The 19,813-nt window shown below is 39.0% G+C and overlaps 1 long non-coding RNA gene across 1 annotated transcript in view; it reads right to left on the bottom strand.

Annotated features, from left to right (window-relative positions):
• The window catches only part of LOC127143220 (uncharacterized), a 37,971-nt gene extending 32,508 nt beyond the window's left edge, over positions 1-5,463 (bottom strand). Inside the window, exons 1-2 of the long non-coding RNA XR_007814483.1 lie at positions 5,354-5,463; positions 3,380-3,464 (exon numbers count right to left, since the gene is read on the bottom strand). This is a non-coding gene — a long non-coding RNA (uncharacterized LOC127143220). The remainder of the gene's footprint in view (positions 1-3,379; positions 3,465-5,353) is intronic.
• Positions 5,464-19,813: the final 14,350 nt, after the last annotated feature.

The raw sequence follows: 19,813 nt of genomic DNA, 5'->3' as shown, positions 1-19,813 counted from the left end.
TGTGGCCCCTGAGGGTCTGAATTCATCTGCTTCAATCTGCTACACTCTTAGGCAAAACCATGGGCACAGCCAACAGATCAGGCACTATAATGGGTGAGGTGAGATAATACAAGATCCTGTTAGGTGCTTTCAAACAGCGGTCCTGTCTGAGTTCAAATCATTTGAATTAGAAACTTTTATTCTCTGAAAATCTCTCCAGCACAGCTCACTAAGGCTGTGTGGATACATGTGAAAACCCTGTATTTTAGCTTCTGATCCCTGCATTTTCAGATTGCTCTTTGAAGTCTACTATCCAGATTAAATCACGAAAAATTAAAAAGCAAAATAAGTCCCACTTAAAAAAATTAAGTAGTACAACTATAATCAAAAATGTATTTTTCTTTAAGTGTCTTTAAATGTCACTGAAGCACATCCCTTTCTTTCATCTAAATCCCACCCTCTCTCTAATGACAGACCATGGATGCAGAAAAGAGATCCTTGCAATTGAGTTACAGTCTACCCATCTGTTGACTTTTCTCTGCATATCCACTTCCAGAAAGAAGTGGCAGCAGGTTCAGCAAAGTAGCCCAGATGTTCTTTATTTAAGTCACAACCTTCACAATTCTCCTGGGGGATCTGGAGGCTTTCCCAGGCCAGATGGTTATACAAAATCCCAGTGTGTTTTGGTTCTGCCCCAGGGTTTCCGACTAGTGCCTGGTATACCTCAGGGAGATGTCCAGGAGACATGATCAGATGCCCAAGCCACCTGCATCAGTTCCATTCAGTGCAAAAGAGCAGCAGGTTCACTCCAGGCTCCATATCTTATCCCTAAGGGTGAGCCCACACAGCTTGCGAAGGAAACTAATTTTGGCCTCTTGCGTTTTCAATTTCACTCTCTTTGTTGTTACCCAGAGCTCGTGGCCCCAGATGAGGACAGGACTGTAGACTGGTAAATTGAGATAGAGCTCTCAATTGACGAACACAATCTGGTACAACACATCCATCACTGCAGACAGTGTACCAATTGTTTTGTGAGAGTAATTTATTCAAAAGCACACCAGAACAAGAGCTGCTGAGCCTCCAGTGGGTCTTCAGTTTGGACACTGGTGAGTTCCATCTCTGACCTAACTGCTGGTCCTGACAATATTCTTCCTCTTTGAGTTTTGGAAAGCCTTGCTTGTAAGTCATATGTTTCAGGTTCAATTAAAGTCAAAATGAAGTTTGAAGGCTTTTGAATTTTCTTGAAATGACCAAAGTCTGGACCAGTATCCTCAGCTGTAAAATTTTCAGTTTATTTAAATCCTGCTGACGTGTCCCTCTGCTTGAATGTATTCATACCTTCTCTACAATTTGCTTCAGATTCAGCTTGAAAACACCTTCAGATAAAAAAAAGGCAGAAATTTATGTTGCAAAAATGTACATTATGATAAATTTACCATGCAAGCCATTACATTTGTTGTGTTTTTTGTTTTTTTTTGACTCAGAACACATTTTCCATAAGGGAAAATTGTTTTGCATAAGGAAACTGGAAACAACCTCAGACAATACCACGATGAAGTCAAGATGTATAGATTCAAGATGCATATTAAAGAGAAACTATCTCTTTTAATTTTTAAGGACTTATTTTGAAACTTGTACTAGTCTGCACCTCGCTGTGTGTGTATACTCAAAATATGACGTCTCTCAAAACAAGAGCGCAAAATAATTTCAGATAAAGCTACAGCTCAGTAGGTCCATCTTGCTTAAAATGCATATTTTATTTTGAGTCAAAAGTCACACTGAACAAACGTTACAACAACTTTGATTATATTTCAATATATTAAAAGTTTTTTTTCTAAAAAAAAAAACTGCCATTATTTGATAATTTACAGTACAGCTAGCTCTCTTCTCTGTTCCAGCTGCGAGAAGGATTAATGTCAGTTCGACATTAATTCAACCTTAGTGAGGCGTATGGCGAGGAAGCAAGACGTACAGGTAATCATGTTCAACACATATGCACAGATTCTATCTCTCAGTCCCTAGGGAGTGGAAGTTAGATGAGATGAAGGGGAGTATGAGAAGTGAACTACACATCAGTGTGGCAGTGGAAGAGACAGTGCATATCTGACAGCAGGTGAAAATAATTCACAGGTTTTGTCTCTGGCAGACATGGAAGGGATGATGGATGAGACACTGTGGGCTACTCACTGCTGCTTTGTTACAGTATGCTTATTCTCTCGGAGGCGTCCAAGATAAACAATACTTTTCATGCTTTACTGTAATTCCACGCTGATTAATTAAGCTTCTGGGGCCTCAGAGGGGCAAGTAAAATGTAGATTTTAATTAAGCTGGGGCTGCAAGGTGTCTGCAGTGTTCAAATTATTTGGAGTATTCATTCCTCAATTTATTTAGAAAATGCCATTCTCACCACTGGACAGGGCTTTATAAAAGCTTTAATGTAAAAATAAAGTCTCAAAAGTCACCTGTCTCAAAAGGTCCCGTTTCTCTGAAGACAAATAAAACATTCTGCCACGTTGATGAACTGATACAAAATCTTATAATTGGATTGTTATAAAAGGATCATGATGACCTCAATCAAAGATGAGCTACACTGGAAAAACGCAATTTGAGATGAAAAGTTTGTTATAGAATAACAAATATAACAATAATAAATAATATGATAATGGAATACAAATACTAAAACTTTTTTAATTGGCTCTCTTAAAGTGCTAACAATCAATATTTTAATAGAAAATGTGAAAGAATTACACATAATGTGAGAGGTGTCACTCGTAATGAATCCACAGAGACTGCAAAGTTATCTTCAGTGTGTTTCCACATCTTTAAGCTCACTGTTTTGGTATTACAGTACAGGTTCATATTGCATGGGTTGATTGGGTGAGCTCAGACTGTGGTGAAATTCCAGACCAATGAATTGTCCAACTACATTCAAAGACAAGAGAAATCTCAGGACTTAAGTTTGGTGAGAGAGGAGGATGATGTAGGGAGAAACGGAGCCATGGCCCGCAGCCAAAACCTGACTGTTTTCATAGATGAAGGTGAGGCTCTCCTGTCTGAGATCCAGATGAAAGAAGGGTTCAGTCGCTCAGAGAGCTCAAGAGGGAAAAGTGCTATCTTCAAGTTAACTGTCAAAGCTCTCACAGATGTCAGCTGTCATGATTATCACAGAGGCCTTGAACTGATTGCCATAAGATGATACAAGATTATCTTTGTGACAACCGTACTCAGTATCAAGAGACAAGCTGGGACCAGCCCAACTGTTTTGGGGGTGACCTGGTTTCCCCCATTCCTCAATCCCCAACCACCCTTACTCCCTTGGTGTCTCAGCAAGTCTAAATTTAAAAGAGTCTTAAAGCAATACCTCACTAAAAGAATAGATGTTTGAGTATCAAACACTCACCTTTTGTAGTTCTGTGAATATTTGTAGCTTGCATCTTTGCAGGGGACAGCAATTGCCTTTAGTGTGGATTCAATGACCCAATTTACTGCAAAATAAAAGTATCAAAATGTTAACTGAAAATTCTTAAACCACTACTACAGCAAAATCTACTTCTTCACTGTCACTGTTGGTCATGTTTTTGTTAAAAACAGTACTATATTACATTCTACAGATTACATCTGTAAGGACTTGAACTTTGAAATGAAGGTACAATATTCTGTGAAACAATTTCAAATTGTTTCACAGAATATAAAGTGGCAATTTTGATAAAAAGACATATTATTAAGATAATAAAGTTGTATTCTTGTTTCTTTTTCAACAGTGTAGCCTTGAGACAAAGGTAGGTTATATTATACAGAATGTTCTTTTGCAGCATTTTTCAGTGATAATAGGTATGACAATCAGCACTTCGATATGTGTTTTCGTAGCAACATGAGACAGTTCACAGTGTCCCACAGTTTTGCTCAAACCTACACATTAATTTAACATACAAGTGTGAAAGTGTTTCTGTGTGATCACAGAATCTGGTGAGCCCAGCTGGCAGCTCAATGCTGCTGTTAACTGTTAAAAGCAAGTTCTTTTTTCTCAAGACCCACATGTATTGTAATGCTCAAGTATTACTATTCAAACTGCCATAATCTATGAATACCAATGCTACAGCTATTTGTCACCATCAGTGTAAAAGGCCATTAAAGTAGTTATTACATCAATCAGAAGTCAAGTCCTTCTGTAATTCTAGTCTAAATTCATCCACACTTCTCAAACCTTATTAAAACTCCTTCTATATAAACTCAAACATACTTGAAGGTTAAGATGCCATTACTCAAAACTAAGATCATTTCCACCTGCTCCATGTGCTCCCAGTTTTATATTTACTTCACCACAACTGCTAAGGTTCAAATGAGCTCAGAACTTCCAGTTCTCTCTTACAATAAGCACATTTTCATTTGCACCGGTGACTAAATGTACACTCAATGTTCAGAGCAATGTTCATGAATCACTCTGCTGGAGGATAAACTGAAATGAGCACATCAGTTTTGTGGCTTCTGATAATGAAGAGCCTGAAGGAATGACAAACGATAACCAAAAAAACAAAACAACAAAAAAAGCTTTCAGTATTTATATGATCAAATATATGTAGTCAATCCATAAATGTTAAATGTAACATGGGACAATATGAAAATTTTATGTCACGATTATTCTGGCCAAAATAATTGCGATTAACAATATTATCACGATATTCATGAAAATATGCTTTAAACTCTTAAAATGGCTCCAAAACACACTGAAATCACTTCGCATCATATCTCGGTAAGAAACAAACATTTTTACTGCATCACAGATAGGACACGTCATTTTAGTGAACATCATTTTTAGTGAAAAACAATCAAACAATCTTTAGGTAATTATAAATCATAAGGTCTCCCTTCGAAAGTAGGGGAAAATAAATACAACAGGCTACGTTAAATAATATGATGATTATTAAATAAATTAATTCTAATTGATTTGAAATGCTCCTAATGGACTGCAGTCAAATTAATCTTACGGTTAACGTTGAAAGGAAAAACTGTGATAAACTGCAGTCAATTTGTCGGACACCAGAGCTATGTGCGGTTCAAGTACATGGCTAACGTTAGCCATGTACCATTAGCCATGTGACGTTAGCTATGTAGTTAAACAGCAAAAAGCTCCGGAGCAGCAGCTGCAGTCTGAGACATCGAGGCTATTTGCTGTTTAATTACATAGCTAACGTTACCTGGCTAACGTTAGTTGTGTTCTGTTATGCTAACGTTACCTGCCTATCGGTAGCTTAATTCACCGGTGACCAAAACAGCAGCATAACGTTAACAAACATTTAGATGACCGTGGACGTTGGTAAAACTGAACCAACACTTGCTACGTTAAGTAACTGACAGTAACGTTAGTTAATTTCACCTTGAGTCCTTTGCTTTGGAATCCATAGTATTTTCACACATCCGATTTAACTTTGTTTAGCGGGGGATACAATGGGCAAACCGAGCCTTCAGCCATGTTGACAGACTTAGTATTTTAGAATAACAGGAATGTTGCAGCTCCCCCTTGTGGCAGTTCAGCACAAATCAATACAGGACTGTATGTGGGCAAGCTAGACAACTTTTCTGTAAGTCAGTCCTCAAGATTATCGATTGGTCGATTATCAGCCTTCACGATCACCCCGATGTTTTTTATCGCGTTGGGCGATAAAGTAGTACAAAAACATTTTTCCGGCCAACTACTTACAAAGCCAACAAGTGGAAATGGACACAAACAGATGCAGATTTGCAGGAAAAACTAAGGGGAAGATGCAGCCACAAACAGATCAAAATGTTTCTATTAGAGCATAACATTTCTGGAGACTGTGGACCTCTACTTCATGATCTTACATTATTTGCTGACTGAAATTAAATCTAACAATTCTGGCAAAGTCCTTAGACAGTTTAACTGAAACCAACAATGGCTCCCATACCCACTGCTGTATTCAGCACTGAGACAGACAGGATGGGATGAATAAAACATATGACTGGACAGAACCCAGAGACATGACATTAGGGTGAAGGCAACTACTACCAGACAGAGAAAAAGATGGAAACGAGTGTCAACATGTCACGTTTCACAGTCTCATGTGGCTGGACATTTGCTAGAACAGTCATTACGGATCTACAAGACAGGGGGCAGCCTGTAGATGATAATACTTTTCACCAGAAAACCTGCAATTCCTCATCACCACATAAAAATGGAAAAGTTCACTTCAAATTATGTGCGATGTGCAGTTTTCTTGTGTGTGTCTTACTATATGCATAATTCTTTTACATGTTTTTTATTGCTTTCAATGCATGCACAACATTGTATGTTACAGTGCCTGATTTTATCTCATAGACAGCAGACTTCACTAAATCATGTTACAGGGGCTGTAGTTAAGAGTCCATTTAAATGCATTAGCCTGACACGTGAGTGTACCTAGCTGTGTATCACTGCAGGAGGTCACCACAGGGAGCCAAAGTCCAGCATTTACTTTACTATTCTGTGGAAAATATAGCCAGAGTGCATTAGATCCATCTGGGAATTAGCAATGATTATCTTACAGTGAATATGCTTAAGGAGGTGCTAAAAGTTGCACTAAATAAATGTGACATTCATTAATATTTCAGATACCACAGAGCCAATTTTCTCAAAACATGGAGAAATAACAGAGAGGGAGAATTTATACGTTTTAATTTGAATTATGCAAAGAAGGTAGTGGACACTCACACACTGTCAGCATTAAGTTTAGTTAAGGAAGTTTTGGTCATAGACCATACAACATAAAGCACACAGTACAATAAATATTACCTTCACACCATAGCCATGGTTGCCCAAAAATCAGGTGGTGTTATAATGAGTTGTTTATGCCAGACACATTGCTCCCTCTGAAGATAAAGTCCATACTGAAAATGGTCCAAGTCTACCACCTTTTTATACAATTTCATTCATCTAGACACCTGTCTACAAAGTTATGTATTAGAGTATAAACTTTTTGCATTTGCAGTTTTGCACTCAAACTTGAACACCCAAAATGTCACCAGAGCAATCATTATATTACTGTTAATGAACCTGCTGTTTGTTCAGACATCAGTGGATTATTCCAACAGCAAGCAAGACAATTTGCTAATCTACAGTAGAGCCTATCCACAATGTATTTATCTGAATGTACCAGGCAAGAAAGAAAAAAAAAAAGAAAAAGTGCAATAGGCACATTGCTAATCTCCAACCGTTAATTTCTTCTGTACAGTCAACTGTGCAAGCACAAGCACACTGCTCCTTCATGCACTTATGTTTGTGTTGATGATGATTATAGTGACACCTGTTTCTGTTATAATTACATTGCTTGTGAACTGTATTGCCTCTTGAAACTTTAAAGGGCACCATGCAGCAGCAGCATACACCATGAGTCAAACACCCATGCCTATTGTACAAAGTGGAAATATGGCAGTTTTGAAGCTACTGGAGGGAACATTTGAAAGGGCCTGGCTAAGGAACCTGCACAAATCTGATTGTAATTATTAACAAAACTAACAAGCAACAACTGCAAAAGGAGAGGATATATTTTATTTGGTGCATTTAGCATTTCACATGGAGACTCAAAAAAGGACAACTTCTATTATTTAAATAAAGCATTCAAAATTTACTTCAAATGTTACTTTTCTTTTCAGATTGCTTTCACAGGTTAACACAGAGGGTTCACTTTCAGTTCACTCTCTCTCTCTCATAATTTATTCCCCTGTGAAGCTGAATTGAGAAATTGGACTGGAGACGCACAGAGGAGAAATGACATTCCCCTGTCTCTTTTCACAGAGCGACAAAGCAGAAGCCAGGGTTAATTTTTCTTTGAACACTCACTCGCTTCATGAAAATGAGTTCACTTATTCACGACACCTCAGGTAAAATGTGTGGGAAATGTTAAATCCGCGATTTTTAGTTTGTGCAAAGCAGCTTTAACTGTTTTTACCCATTTTACAATTCATTAACAAGTTTAACATGTTTGTCTCACCATCCCTCCACAGTGATAACTCTGGTATTGTCCTGATGCTTTTTTTTTCCACTGCTCGATTTTGTCGTTGATTTTTCTAACCAATCAGAATAAAGCCAGATGTTCACTTGTGACATCCTGTGGAGTCAAACTGTTTAACAAGTCACTCTAAAAGAGGTGTTCGAAAGTGTCAAAGAGTTTTTTTTATCGTAAAATAATTTTCCATATGACATAGTACTCTAATTTGTCATTACTGGGATATAAATACAATAAAAAACATGGATGTATGTTTCAAAACATAAAAAACTGGCTTTGCAGGTGTTTCATGGGGAACTAAAATGCAATCAACATACTCAATAGGCCTCAAGAATATACACAATGTATTTTGGTGAGAAACACACAGAATTGTGTTTGCTCACAATTTACTTTCTTCAATACACACTATATGGCAGCACATAACTGTTTTGTAATAAATGTATGCATTTCTGGGTCAATAGTTTTCTTCCAATTTTGTGACAACAACCTGAGGAAGGCTCTTTTCTATGACAAAGTCATAAAGAAATTGTGCAATCAGTTTGGTGTAGACAAATTTGAGCAACCTACACAAAGACTTCAACCCCATCCAACACCTTTGGGATGGATACATGCAGACGTTAAGCTAAGCCTATGGTCATCAGTGCTGGACCTCATTAATGCTCCTATTGCTGAAAGGGAGCAAGGTTTAAAAAATATTGTGGAAAGCCTTCAAAGAGGAGGGGAGATGCCCAAGGCTTTAAAATGAAACGTTCAGCAGTCACATATGGGTACAATGTATGGGTGTCCCTCTAATGATAGAACAGTTTATGGTCAGTTATTAAACTTCCCTCATGTCTGAATTCTACAGTATTGTCCTATACCATGTCTTATTGTTGAGTATATAATTCTCTGTACTACAGCTGAGTAAATTGCAAATATCTGTCTTTGCTTTCCTTATCTGTCTTAGTGCACTTCATATCTTCTTCGGAGGCCTGGCAACTTGAGCTGGAGAGCCCAACGAGCTTCTCATTGACAGTCAGGGCAGCTGTGTGTGAGCACATCTCACCGCCAGAATCAGCAATGCAGCACAGATGGCATCAAATATACTGCTTAAAGTCATCATTCACTTTAATGTTGCAGCTGCCTGGCCGAGGGAATGCTGCAGCTCTCCCTCTTTCGGCCTTTTTCTGGACACTAAAAAGTTACCTGTGTCCCCCTGCTGACTCACAACAACCTGCTCTGTATTCTCGACCTGGGGTGAAGGACAGGAATGCTCCCTTCTCACCTCCAAATTGAACAAAGGACAGTAGACTTTATACTAGGCAATTCAGTAAGTTATCAGCACACTATATGGTCAGCAGAAATAACAATGTACTCACCAAGAGCTGTCATGCCCCTTTTTAGAGTCTCACAATGGCTATTTTCAGAGAAAAATCCTCCAGACTTTTTCTTTTGTCCAAACACAGTGCTTATTCCATCTCTTATTATGCAGTCTTGGGAGATTTCTGCTCGCATGAAAAAACTATCACATCGTCACCACTTCAGAAAAATGGATAAATTATCTCAATCTTGACTTTTGTCCTTGAATGTCCACTCTTTTTGTCTAGGAAAAGTATGGTACACACTTTCTTACAATGCTTTGTGTGAGGTATAGGTGCCCTATGAAGGTGTGGTATTAACAACATGGGTGACTCACAAAGATAATCCTCACTATGAAGTGATGATTCATCTCGATGTGGCAGCTTAAAGAAGAGAGAGAGGGCTGCAGGGTCCCTGAAGGATTTTAAACAAGATGTAAGAAGAGAAACCAATCACACCAGCAATTTAACTTTGTTTCTCTCTAATCACTCACTGTGTGCACCCACAAACTTCAACAGTTGAACCAAGAGACTGAATCTAAAATGAAATCCTTTGAATAATATCTGTTTCACGCTCACACATATGGGGAATATTAATATCCCATCTTGGCGGAAATTCACACCGAGTCTCATACGTTCCTGTTACCCTATCTCATCTAACAGTACTTCCACCTATGTCCTCGGCTAAAAGGTGTCCTTACCTCCAACCAGTCGTTCTGTGTCAACATAAAAGGGGAAAAGTATAGATTATGCTTTGTAGTTGATTGTGTACTTTGGCCAAACAGTTTCAACCTGCCTGATAAACTTACATTTACAAGCTTCAGTACAACAAGAGACCTGGGAGCAATGACTAAGTACTAAATCTGTTCAGAAACACAAAGTGCAAGGAGATTAAGTAAAGAAATGCACAAGTTAGGTATGATAGGGTGTTAGAAGATAAAGTACAATCAGAAGAGAGGAGATTCTTGAAGATAGAGAGACACTCTTGCTCTGACAGCATTCCACGTTTATGCAGTGACCTTTTTGATATGTCTCATGAAGGCAAATCTATTTCAATTACACTGGTCCATGGCTTTTCTTTAACAAATTCACTAATACCTAATCTAGTGTATCAACGTAGGTGACAAATAATATGTCAGTGCTGTTTTACAACTTCTTTTGCTACATGCAAAATGGAGTTCTGTTAATGCAATTTTCAATATGCAAAAGTTTATAGAGATGATTATAGGAGAAAAGCTCTCATCAGGCTAAATAAATCTTTGATCAAGTGCAGTAAAGTATGGAGATCTAAATCTGATTTATCCCTTACCATATTGTGTTATCCTATTACATTTTTATATAATTCTGATAAGTATTCCCTGGCAAAGATTAAAAATGTATTGCTGAATCTGTCATTTTCGTGTCATTTAGTTGGCTTGACGGTCATCTGTTGTTACAGACAGACAGACCCTATGGCTGCAGTTTTAATCATAGCTCAAGATATGGGAAGATATGAGAGCAGACTGGCGCATCTGTTCATTTTAATCCATACTTTATGCTGATATAATAATAGAGTCTTCCACTAATTGATGGCTACATCAAAGTAATCCACCCACATCGTGTGAATTCCCAAGCTAGAGGATACAGGAAATCCCCAAACATAAGATGTAGAGATATATATATACAACAAATGAGACACATTTTTATGTTTAGCTCAAAGGAAAACATTTTTAATATTAATTCCTACAGAGAACAGATTAACCTAGTTAGAGGAGTGCAGTCATCATACTGTCAGCTGATGTAATGAATCCATGATTGAAAGTCAATATTACACTGCTGTTCTAAACTGTTGTTCTTTGTCCCAACTCTTCCCCTTAAGCCCTCCCTTACAGTACAAGCCACCATCAGTCTTCAGTGATTCCTCAAAATAAAAGATATGCATCATATTAAAACAACTCAGCTGTGGAATGGGACATCACTTGGCCTGTGCATATTACCAGAAACAGTTACAAAGAGATAGATGATGTAATGGCATATGTTCAGGATGAGCCGCATTTATTGAAACAGATGGCACTCTGAAAACACTGTATCAGGTTGTCTTAATACATTTGTGGTAAAATGTCTCAAGGTGATACTGGGAAATCCAACCTGCCACTGTCTCACAATTACCCAGTGTGGCTGCTATTCAGCAACAGTTACTTCTGTCAGTTATCCTTAATTGACAGACAATGCTAATTTCATTATTCAGGTGACATGAGGGAGACAAATGCTTCCCACCAAAAATAAGTGACAGAATTTAAAAATGAAATTCGCATGAATTGCCAATCTGTACAATAAACTTTTACAGCAAGCTGAGCTTTGATCCTGACCACATCCTTCTTTGCTGAATTTGACTTATCAGCTTGGATGTTTCCCAGGTCACCATTCTGGCATGAGAGGACTGTGAGACGGTGAGCAAACTGAGATGAAGACTCCCACTGCTGCTGTTTGTGTCAGAAATCACCTTGAGACAACAAGGACAAAAAAAATTGGTTGAGAATGGAAAACGGCACGAAATAAACCGAGACACCATGTTGGAATGTCAGATAAGCATCACAACAGGACTGTGAGGGGATTTGACAGTATGACACAGCGTGTCCCTGCATGGCATCCTGGTGTGTGTCAAAATAGAACAGAATAGGTTACAGTAGAGTACAAAATAGAGGTGTGACCAGAGCAGTGATAGTGGGATGAGGAGAAGGAAGGGCAGGAGGGTTGAAGAAGTCTGTAATAGTCAGAGAAGACTAGACAATACCAATACTTTCCCTTGAATATCCTTTCATGCCCTTCAATTCTCAAATGGCTTCCCACATATGCTTCCATTGAATCCAATAGAGCTACTGACTGACTAAAATCCAAGGACACCATTCTTCGAAGCCCATGTCAGTATGCAGTTCCTCATCATGGGTGATAGTCAGAGATACAAATGGGAGACAAATTAAATGAAAAACCTGAATAAATGAGTGGACAAACACAGCAAAACAAAGACATGTCCTTACAGGGGTCACTGAACGGTCTGATCTATATGAAAATCATGTGAATCATTTGCTGTGACCTTCATAGTCACCACATCTCAACCCAGTTGAACACTCACAGGAGATTTTGAAGTGTCATGTCAGACAGCGAGCTCCACTGCCACCCCCATCCTCATCCTCATGATCAAAACACCAAATGAGAGAATATCTTTTAGAGGAACTCATTTCATCCACAGACTAAGAGAATCTATGAGAAGAAGCACTGAAGGTATTCTGGAGACTTGCAGTGGATCACTTTTTGTTGGTTTTTAATTTGTCACCCATCTTTATGTGTCTTAAAGTTGTCTATGAGTGACTATTTATGACTTTCAAACATATTATAGCTGAGGGTGAACATAATGGTCCTCAACATGTATGCATATACTACAGGTATAAGCACGATAGCCACAGTTTTTATTGATTGGCAGCAGCCATTTAGAAAAGTCCTCATAATATCGGGATATATTAGGTGTGTTGAAACCTTCCAGCATGATCAGTCAGAATTTTGTATTCTCTCTTTAGCTGTGTTACATTTAAATGTGATGTCTGCTGACACACTGTGTATTTGCTGTGTGGTGCAAATCATCTTTCCTTTCTCGCAACTTCCCCCTTTTTTGTCTCTGCTTTTTCTCCATCTCCCTCTGGCCTCTTCTCACAGTGCAGCTGAGGCTGATAATAAGCCACGGTCACACCGTGCAGTCTACTCTCCATCTGGATTCAGACGCCGCAGTGGAAGGAGGAGGACGACAAGGAGGAGAGGGGGGTGAGTTTAGAGGGGCAGAGGAAATTTGGGTCACGCTTGAAGCCATAATGATGGTATAATGTACCAGCACAATCTCTGCTGCAGCACCGAATAAATCATAAATGCAACACCCTTCACAGATAATAACTAATGGGTCCTCTCGACACCCCAAGCCAGTGCCACAATATGAATCTGCACCCAACAAGTTAGACAAATGAATCTAACATCTGACATTGAATATCCTCAACCACACACATGCACAAGCCCTCACCTCTCAAACTGCGGCCAATGACATTTCAACAACTACCTCCAAGGCACCCAAACAAAGATTGATCAGAGAAAAAGGTATCAGGCAGGAGATTATGGGACCAAGTTCCCCAAGTTTCCATTATCAGCCTCCTAATCCGTTTATAAGGATATGTTCTTAATGGGCATGAGCAGTGAGAGCTGTGTGTATTGTGCGTGCAAAGGAGAGGTCATCCATCATGGACGGACCTCTGAGGAGGCGAGGGGACAGCAGGGAAGGTTAATGTCAGCCTGGATCTGACTGAAGCTCCCATCTATTCAGCGTCCAAATCTCCAGTGACAACGCTGAGCAATTTAGCTGCTTTCTTCTTCTGCTCTTGTCTACATCTGTGATACATATGCCAGATAAGCACGGGTCAAACACCCGATGCACAGCACAACAATATCATCACCTTTGAGTCACACAGCCACACACCACAGTCAGGCTAAAAATCATCTAGTCCCAACTAAAACCAAAAAGATCCTACCATTCTAACATTTGGATGAGACAGTTCCACCGTCCAAATCAACTTCATCTGCTACAGGAATCATTTAAATGGTGAAATCTATAATATTTTATTGTCCATTTGCACAAAGTAATCATATCATTATCATTATTATAGTGTTGCTGATCAATGTTGCTTTTGTTTTGTCAATCATTACTGATTTTCCAGGGGTTCTAAACAGACAGAGCTGACCTGGCTCTGTGTAATTACTGGGAGTGCTCCAATATACCTGGCCCACTCAGCTATCCACTGATTCAGTGCAACTGCTACAAACTCACAAGCCTCTGACCTACCCACTGGCTCTGTGTATTTTCTGGGAAGGTTTGATTCTTTCAGATCCCCTAAAATGCCCTCAGATTCTGTGTATTTTCTGGGCATGCTCAAATCACGTAGGCTACCTCAACTACCCACTTTCAGTGTATTTTAAGGAATGCTCTGATTTCCCAAGCCCACTGAACTACCCATAACGTAGTTTCATTTCCAAGACCATCTCAACAACCCTCTACCCTCCTCTAAACTCCTGAATCTCAAGCTCCAAGTTGGCCTATAAGCCCCACTTACACCCATGGGAAACATTTGAGGCTCACTCGCACACATGCAGAAATTTCTTATTGAAGGAAAAATTTTGAAGTGATTGGAATTTCCTTTGAAATATTTTGGAAGCTGCATGTCTTGTACATGTGCAGCCTGTTGCATATTTAATCTGACAAGTTCCTGCTCTCTTCCTAATGGCTTATGAGAAGAAGTTCACCTCCCCATTCTGGCTTGGATAAGTGCGACTGACTGCTAAGAGTAAAAGAGTAAAAATGAGAGTTATGAGTACTGCAGAGAGAATAATCATCTATGTTTTAAAATGCTATACTATTCCGACAGCAAATATGTAACTTCACACCTCCCAATGCTTCCATCACCTGTCTGCCTCCACTGGTGCACAGGACACAGAGAAGTCATGATGTATTCATGAGCTCCACATGAATATGAAAATCTGAGAAAACATTCTTTGACAGATCTCACCACAAAAAATGCAACCAGCATGACATGATTTCAGAGCAGAGAGGTGTTGCAATATTTCTGAAAGCCTCCTCTGTGATATCAGAATATGCACTCATTGCTTTGATTTGCCCAAAGACATAAGCTTTATGAAAATAAACGGCGTGTCTTTGAACAGAAATCACAGCAGAACGAAGTCTATTGAACGGCAGCCTATTTTAGTTGCATTTTCCTCGGGTGAAATAAACAAATGCACGCTATTCATTTGTGTGTTCCCTTGTGGTTTTCTGAACACCTACACCAGCATGGAGCTATATAGGACTGCACACTGCTTTTATTAGGCAAGCAGAACTTAAGCCAAAGGCATTAGCTGTTCCTAATTATTATAAACTGTTTCCAGTTTTAACTGTTTTCCACTTAACCTTATGATGACTCATATTAAGATAAACAGCAGTCAGAGAGGCCTCTGGTCTGGCCCTGTGTTAATGTGTCTCAACATAAGAATCCTCCCTTTTTTTTTAAGAGAAGAAACTATCGACTTCAGTGAGGAAAAAAAAAAAAGTACAGGAATGATTCATTTGCATCAGTCACACTCTTCCAAAGCTACAAAACAGGTTTTCAATTAAATTTGTCAGTGACTTTTTATGTAGCTGCATTTATGACTCTCAGGCATCACTCCTGAGCAAATACAAATAAAGCACACAGGAAAGTTTATGCCACACGAGTGCAACAGTGAGGAACTGTTAGGTGCATTAGCATTTCAATCTGTTCTTGTCTATCTTTTTTAGACATTTACATGTATATGGAGAAATGTTGGTGGGTATGTACTCTTGTAGGAGCCTCCCAGGTATTTGCACAACCACAGAGGTATTAAATCAGATACAAAGTGAAACTGGGAAGGAGATGTGGGGAGAGACACTTTCAGTGACAATGAAAAGTTTGAAACTGCACCTTATCGAAATCCGCAGTGTTACACACCAAGATGCAGTGGCTTTAAAATAAGAGTCAGCTACAAATTGAATTCTGAACATATTCGCAAATGGTGTGAAGTGGAAGAAGCTATTTTCGGGTGTCTAGAGTTCCAGGAGAAAAAGTCGCATGCACTGTCTGCACAAACAATGTTAGGTGACTGACACTTAAAACTTTTGGTTGTATCATTGAAGCAAAAGACAAGCAACTGTGTTAGAAAATATTTGGTTCTTTGATAAAATTCAAAGGGTAAAAGTCTATGTGCCTAAAAATATAAACGTCCAGTCACTCAGCTCAAATGCCGCTCAATATCTCATGCACGAATAACTGCTGACACTAACGTTTAGGCTTTGTAGAAGGCTGATAAAACATTTAGAAGCGTTAAATGAACAACAACCAAAAAAACCAACCAAATTTGCTGCTGCTCTGATTCATGTCTCTCATTGGCTTTTTCTCCATAGCAGTACCAGCTTAGGCTCATGGGATTTATGATATTAAGAGCCATCAGCCATTTCAGTGTGATGGGGAAAACACACGTTTTTTTAAATTTATTAGAACTAGTGGTGCCCATAATGTTAACTTAGAGTATTGTTAAATTGTCTGTGGAAAATTTGGAATTTCGGAAAAAAGGTTATGTACCAGACAACCAATTGTAGAGGTGTGATCACCTTCAAGATTAATGCAGAGACACAAGTTGACATGAATTTGATCTGCCTGAGGCAAACTGAAACAAGGTTCCAGTCTTACCATCCAGCAGATCTGAAATGGAGCTACTAACATGCCAAGTTCATCACGGATTAATAAGGCCCTTTAAGGCAAAATACTACACAAACAAAGTGTCTGGTCTAGGACCAGCTGGGACTAATTATTTTTATGCATTGCTCTTTATTAACTGACACCGAGTTGCCTCCTACCATTAACGTGTTGGTGAAACACGTGGCCACTATGTCTACTTATTCATGTGCACAACACACTGGGGGCCGGGGTTACTTCCCTGATCAGTCATTTTCGGGAGCCGAACAAATCAACATGACCTGGTTAGCAGAAAAGCTTTTTTAGCTGTTGATATGAAACCTTCCTTTGATCGCCATCTGCACAGCAACCTGAACGTGTGTGTTCAGAGCACCGTGAAAGGTGAAACTCCCCCTGGACCTCGACACTCACAAGACGGCCTCCTCAGGCTGCACAAACATATTTATCTCTTTTAAGAGATGCCCCATCTCAGATTTACACTGTAGGACATATCTTCCCTCCCCAATACTCAGGAAACATCTGCACACAGCTGGATGTTCCTCGACTCCCCAGTGAGTTCAGTTAAAAGCAAAACAAGAGCTGCCTCTGGTCACAAAGTCTAGCCCATCAGTTCTCTTATGATCGCTCTCTGCGCTCCTGTCAATCACAGCCCAGAGTCGCAGTTTTCTGAGTGAAATGAGACATGAGACATCAGAAAAAATCCCTATATTAAATCCCTCGTGGGCGTGTGTGAAACCATGAATGTTTTTCTACTTATTAAATGACACGAAATGGACATATACAGTGAGATGAGCAATGCCACGTACAACCAATATAAATAATACAAAGCCACATATAAAACAAGTCTCAGTGTTTTGAAGACCTGCAGAGCCTTTTCAGTTGCTAAAACGTCAGATTCGCTGGGTCTAAGGACAAAAAAAAATATTTTCAATGACATCATCTCATTTTAGTGGCAAAAAGGTATTTGAAAGAACTACTGATTACTAAGAAAGATTAGTAATGCTTTATTGATGATTTAACCACCTGACTGCTTAAAACTTTCTTCACTGTACTCCATTCATGAATGCCAACACTGCAGTCCTTCCACACCTCTGAACACACAATATGTCCACCTGAAGCAGAAACCAAACACTACTAGCACTGAATCAAGTAGTTAGTAGATCAGTTAGGTGATTGGCAGAAAATGGTCAAAGTTTGATAATTTACCATTTTTCAGACAAAAGGTCTGAAAAATCTCTGGTTTCAGCTTTGAAAATCTGCATTGCTGCTTTTTCTGTTGTATATACATCCAACATACATTGTAAATTGAATACATTTGTGTTTTAAACAACATAAGTAACATGAATATCTCGCCTACAGCGCTGAGATTTTTCATGCCATTAGTCAACAAGTAAAATTATCAGTAGTTTCAGTCATCTTTGATTTGTTTCTAAAGAACATCTTAGACATTTTGAATGTGGGACTTTAACACAAATTGTGGGAACACAAATTGAATATTTTTACCATAATTCTAAATACTTTCAGAACTTACACACACTACAGTCCCTTTAGTTAGCATAGGATCATATTGTCTCATCCTGGAACATGGCAGATCTGAAAACAAAATGATGAAAACTGAATATAATTAGTTTGTTGCTCCCAGAGAATGAAACACAGCAAAGTGAATGGGAACATCTGTCTCAACTGCAGCAGAAAGAAAGAAGAAGAAAAGGTAAAGAGCAGAGGGAGGGAAGAGAGTAGGATGGCAATGCTCAGAGAGCCAGGGGGAAAACAGGACTGAAAGAGAACACCTCAGTGAACAGACTATACATCACAGCCCAAATTTCACTCAGTACAAGAGACTGAAAACATCTTTGAACAAAACATTTCACCATGGCCGACATAACCACCTCCTCCTGTCAGTGTACACACCTGTGCAGCCTGCTACTCTCTGGTTGCTATAGCAGTGGTGTCAGCCCACAGTCTAGTACAGTCGGGTTCAGTCTGACAGGAAAAGTGTCCAGACAGAGAGCATTGTTCAGCTCTGTGACACAGCCTGACAGACAGCTTGGCTGATGTTGACAGGTTCGGGTGAAAGGAAAAAAAAAAAAAAAAGACGACGGCTGGATTGACGTGTTAGCTGGTACTAAAAATGACTCCCATGGTGCCGCAAGATCTTTAAAGTTAATGACAGTGGTCTGCCATAAACAAGACTGTGCAACCTTTGAGGCGCCGCTCTGAAGAGAAATCTGGTGTCAGTTCACAATTAACGAGATGAATAATTGATTTGTCTCTTGTTCTACATCAAATGAAGTCACTGAGTGCCCTTCACTGCAGACTTTCACTTGAATACAAAATAATCTTTGCAGGATGTGGTAAAACTGCACATGGAAAAGTATTAATCAGTGTTCCCAGCAGTTAAAAAGATTAAAATTACTGTGAATAATGAAATCATTTACACTAGTGCAGGCATTTTAATATTTGACAGCAGAATACCAAAACTGCATTTTTGACCCATCATCACGTTTAAAATAAACTAAGACGATAGAGTTGTACACCACCTGAATAGCTGTGAATGTGTGGCACTGGCATAAAGAATGGATGACATGTACTATTATGTTCTCATACTCAAAACATTTACATATAATTTGAGACTGACTCTAATTATCTAAATTACCGATAGGTATAGAGAAAGCCTCAAGTACATTTAAAGTTCTTTGAAAAGTTCACAACATGAACATTTATAAAGGATGACAAGTGAATTGTACACAATATTCTTTATATCAGCTCGTTGTTTGATAGCTTAAAGTTGTTTATACGGTTATACTGAAGTCTGATCTGACAATGTGTTCTAACATAGCTGCAGTATATTCTCAAACTGCAAGAGCAAAACAATGTGTCATAGCTCGTTTGTATGACTGCATGTGTGTAAAACGTCCCTGAACGGAATGGACCTTTGTTTCCATCTAGAATCCAAAATATCCCGAGTAACAAAAGATATTCAAGTAGAAATTAGTTAATTTGAAAGACTTTTCTTGGCAAACAGACTTGGGTCGGAGAACCTCTTTAATTTGCTATTGTGTGACAAGATATGAATATTCAAAGTGGGGATTTTTGAGTTGGGTAAGGGACTTCAGAATCCAGATTTCTGTATTAACCTGCCTCCAACATAGGTTTTCGTCGAAGTTGTAGCTTTATCCACCAAGTTTTATCCCTGCAGGAGCTATAAATGTTTGTGTGG

The sequence above is a fragment of the Lates calcarifer genome, linkage group LG2 (assembly GCF_001640805.2).
Source record: "Lates calcarifer isolate ASB-BC8 linkage group LG2, TLL_Latcal_v3, whole genome shotgun sequence".
Taxonomy (NCBI): domain Eukaryota; kingdom Metazoa; phylum Chordata; class Actinopteri; family Centropomidae; genus Lates; species Lates calcarifer.
Note: the sequence above shows the minus strand (reverse complement) of the source record. Positions and strands in the feature narration are given on the sequence as shown.